Source organism: Colobus angolensis, unplaced genomic scaffold (assembly GCF_000951035.1).
Source record: "Colobus angolensis palliatus isolate OR3802 unplaced genomic scaffold, Cang.pa_1.0 Scaffold155, whole genome shotgun sequence".
In the NCBI taxonomy this organism is placed as follows: domain Eukaryota; kingdom Metazoa; phylum Chordata; class Mammalia; order Primates; family Cercopithecidae; genus Colobus; species Colobus angolensis.
Window position 1 is genome coordinate 306,411 of NW_012114655.1, and position 4,685 is coordinate 311,095.

At 46.8% G+C, this 4,685-nt stretch overlaps 1 pseudogene; it reads left to right on the forward strand.

Annotated features, from left to right (window-relative positions):
* Positions 1–757: 757 nt before the first annotated feature.
* LOC105507930 lies at positions 758–2,062 on the forward strand (annotated as a pseudogene).
* The last annotated feature ends 2,623 nt before the right edge of the window (positions 2,063–4,685 follow it).

The window sequence follows — 4,685 nt, forward strand, 5'->3', positions numbered from 1 at the left end:
CTTACAAATAGATAATGATAGCAATAGATATAACCCACTGAGTGACATTACAACCCACAGGACCATGTCGATATAAATAAGAAAATAAATGGGTAACTTGAAAGTTTCATGAGGAACAGGATATTTACAAAGGATCAGAGAATCGCTCCCTAAAATATTTGTCATTTACTAAGGGAAAGAAAGGATAGCGTTAGGGAGGGGACGCTGGGAGACACCACCTTAATCAGGGGATAGAAGTGAATGTTACCACTAATGAGGAAAATGGAAACGTGCCACGTGCAAGGTCTCAGTGAGAACACAACACTCGTGATATTCCTGCAAAGGGGCATCATCTGAGTTTTACCACAAGGAACCATCAGACCCACCCAAATCCAGGGACTTTCTACCAGATAACTAGCCTGTTATCTCCAAAAGCCAGGGCTGCTGTAATTCCAGCACTTTGGGAGGCGGCGGTGCGCGGATCACCTGAGGTCAGCAGTTTGAGACCAGCTTGGCCAACATGGTGAAACCCCATCTCCACTAAAAATACAAAAATTAGCTGGGTGTGGTGGCACGTGCCTGTAATCCCAACTACTCAGGGGGCTGAGACAGGAGAATCACTTGAACCTGAGAGGTGGAGGTTGCAGTGAGCTGAGATCATGCCACTGCACTCCAACCTGGGTGACAGAGTGAGACTCCGTCTCAAAAAAAAAAAAAGTTGGGGTAATGAAAGTCAAGGAAACACTAAAATTATTCAGGACTGAGGAAGACCAAAGAGATGACAGCTGAGGCAAATTGCAGGCAGGGGTCTGTAAAGCAACACAGCCATGACAGCCACATCAACAGTAGTGCCAAGACGGACATGCTGGGGCTGGGCACCTGGAAGTCCCCTCCAAGCCAGGTGGCTGAGGCTGTGAAGGTAGCGATCAACACTGTGTACTGCCACATGGACTGCACCCATGTGCACCAGAACGAGAACAGGAGCAGCTCAAGGAGTAGGTGGTGAGGCGCGAGTGGCTCTTCATCAGCAGCAAGCCATGGGGCATGTGCCACGAGGAATGCCTGTGAGAGGATCCTGCTGGAAGGTGCTCAGTGGCCTGGAGCTGGACTACTTGTGAGAGGATCCTGCTGGAAGGTGCTCAGTGGCCTGGAGCTGGACTACTTGGACCTCCACCTTATTCACTGGCCAACACACTGTCAGCCTGGGAAGGAATTTTCCTTGGTAGATGAATCAGGCAACTCATTCAGGGGCTGGTGAAAGCTACTGGCACCTCCAACGTCACCATCTCCCAGCGGAGAGGACCTTAAACAAATCTGGCTTAAAGTGTAAACTGGCTGGGTGTGATGGCTCACGCCTGTAATCCCAGCACTTTGGGAAGCCAAGGTGGGTGGATCATGAGGTCAGAGATCGAGACCATCCTGGCTAACAGGGTGAAACTCTGTCTCTACTAAAAATACAAAAAATTTAGCCAGGCATGGTGGCATGTGCCTGTAGTCCCAGCTACTCGGGAGGCTGAGGCAGGAAAATTGCTTGAACCCAAGAGGTGGAGCTTGCAGTGAGCTGAGATCACACCACTGCACTCCGGCCTGGGCAACAGAGTGAGGCTCCATCTCAAAAAAAAAAAAAGTGTAAGCCAGCAGCAGTTAATCAGATTGAGCGCCACCGTAAGTCCCTAACCCAGGAGAACTTAATCCAGTACTGCCAGTCCAGAGGCAACATGGTGACTGCCTATAGCCATGTTGGCTCTCCTGACAGGCCCAGGGCCAAGCCCGAGGACCCTTCCCTCCTGGAAGACCCCAGGATCAAAGTGATTGCAGCCAAGCACAATGAAACTGTAGCCAGGTTCTGATCTGGCTCCTCACGCAGAGGAACTTGGTGGTGATCCCCACACCGGTGACACTGGAACACATTGCTGAGAACTTCAAGGTCTTTGACTTTGAACTGAGCAACCAGGATATGACCTCCTTACTCAGCTGCAACAGGAACTGAGGGGTCTGTGCCTTGGTGAGCTGAGCCTCCCCCAAGGATCACCCATTCCATGAAGAGTTTCGAAGCTGTGGATGTCTGCTCTTCTTCAAGTAACCTACACCTGGTTTTCCCATCTAATTGTTTTCTTGCAAATGTAGAATGGCCTGTATCCCTCGGCAGTGGGGCAGCAATCTGCAGTGATTGCTGCCAGCAAGGGCTTGTCAAGCTTGATGTCAGGTCTGAAGAGCAGCATCAGTAGAGTGGAATTCTTTTCCCACTTTCTTTGCCATTTTTGCTCAGCTGAAGAAAGTACAACCTGAATACCCTTTTCTGATTAAGAAGGAGCAAAATCTGCAGAGTAAAAATAGTGCCTCAAACAGTTGAGTTTCGGCTGCTTGGAACTATAATCCTTACAGCGAGACTTCTCTTTGCCTCAAATAAAAAGTGCTTTTGTGAAAAGAAAGAGAGAGGGAAAACAGAAGGCAATGTAAGACTTTGGATTGAGTCGTTTTGCTGCATAGAACATTCCGGATAATTGACAAAATGTAACGGGGGATTGAGGATGAGATGAAGGTATGTGTCTTTTAATTTTCTGATTGGAATGGTGTAGTGTGGTTATGTAGGAGATGGCCTTGTAGCAAATACATCTGAAAAATTGGGGTGAGTTGGGATATGACGTGGACAAATTACTTTCAAACGGCTCAGGAAAAAATCGTTGTGTAGTGTACTCACAATTCGAAGTCTAAAAGTTCCTTTAAGCTTGAAAGTTTCACATTTTTAACAAAATAAAAGAAATGCTTTAGCAACAGAAACATGGCACACTTACAATAATAGGATAAATAAGCAGGTCATAGTGATCTATGACAGTTAAAAGACAATCTTTCCTGATGCATTGGCTGGCGTCATTAAGAGGATGTTTCCCTTTGGGAAATGGTATTAGGACAGTTAATATTTTACATAGTTTATTTCTTTTTTTAAAATATATAGACAGAGTCTCACTCTGTGGCCCAGGCTGGAGTGCTGTGGTGTGAACACAGCTCACTGCAGCTTCGAACTCCTGGGCTCAAGGAATCCTCCTGCCTCAGGCCCCCTAGTAACTGGGACTACAGGTGTGCTAATTTTTCAATTTTTTTGTGAAGATAGGGGTCTCACTACATTGGCAAGGCTGGTCTCAAACTCCTAGAGTTAAGCAATCCTCCTACCTTGGCCTCCCAAAGTGCTGGGATTATAGGTGTGAGCCACCATGCCAGCCTTACATAATTTCAAATAGGAATTATAATAGCAGGGGGAATTGTTATTTTTCTTGTGATTTGGAATAACACAAGGGAGAATTAAAATAATAAGTGAAACAACATGGACAGAGAAAAACAATAATCAGTTGCCTTTTCATAGGAATAAAGCCATCTAGAAAGGCACGTGAAGTATGTGGAATAGAGGCCAAATGCGCAATATTGATGGAGGGGGAGTCTAATGCATCGGGAAAGGGAAAGCCGTCAGGATGGGTGAGCAGAAGTGATCACAGTTACTTCAGTGCACTCAGGAAAGACCGTGTAGGCCAGCCAGAATTAGGAGTGGTGGGGAGTGGAGGCGGGGAGTGGAGCCCGGCAGAACCGGGCCGTGGTCTGCATTCTTGGGACCACAGAAGTGTGGTAAGTCAGGAGCAGACACAACTGGAGTCCGACCAACAAAACACAATGAGTCAGAGTCTAATCCAAACCTGTTCCATCCCTGGTTGCCAGGCGAAGGGACCCTCTCATTAGGTTCACAGACTGTAATGAGGTGAGTCACCAGAAAGTCAAGGAAACGGTAATTACAGACAGGGCCATGCGAGGTCTGGGAGGAGTTCGGTGGTCATCTGGCCCTCAGGTGAAGGAGGAACGGCGAAGGCTTTGACTTACTGATGCCGTGTACTCAAGAGAGCTGCCACGTTCTGCTGTCTGCTCCTTGCAGACCCTGATGAGCCTCAGGGTTGCAAATGCCTATGGTCCCACCTGTTTTAATCCCAGCCTCCCTGTCTGGAGGGAAGATAGTCTGGGATAAGGCTGAAGAGTGCATTCCTAGAGCCCAGGTACAGGTGTCCTGGGCTCCTGGGGACCAGGTGAAGGTGTCTTCGTTCCGCACCATGTAGGCTGCAACTGCATACGTGGATCCTCTCCCTTTTGTCACCAGAAGAGGGTAGAGCTGACCCCAGGACAAGCTCCTAAGCAGTGGAAGCAGCTGCATGTTATTTCACTTTTTGAGGCACATCCTTCTCCTTGCAGTTATATGTGTAGCTCCAATACACACATCCTGTATTTGTAGCTCTAATTGGACACTCCAGAAATTCTCTGACCTCTGCGTTCTTCTGTTCCCATGTTTTCAGCAAGTCCTTTCAATTACTTTGACAGTGGGTACAACTGCCTTTCTCAAGCAGGAAAATCTTCTCACCGTTTCTCCTAAATTAGAAAGCTGTTTATACCTCATTTATGGTGTGGCAGGAGATCCCGCACATCAAAGCAATTTTCTACTAAACATTATTTACCATTTTCTGTGAAATCCTAACATGCCGGGATAACCACAATTTAAATTTATTCAGAGGTCACATTTTAACACTAAGCAAATTGGAAATCTCTGAAAAGATCCCTTAAATATTCCTCTCTTCTGTCAACATTTTCAACCTGGAATGTCAACCATTTATGCTTGATTTTGTGTAACTGAGACTCAAAGCACTTTAGCAATCGTGATCCGCTTTTCTATC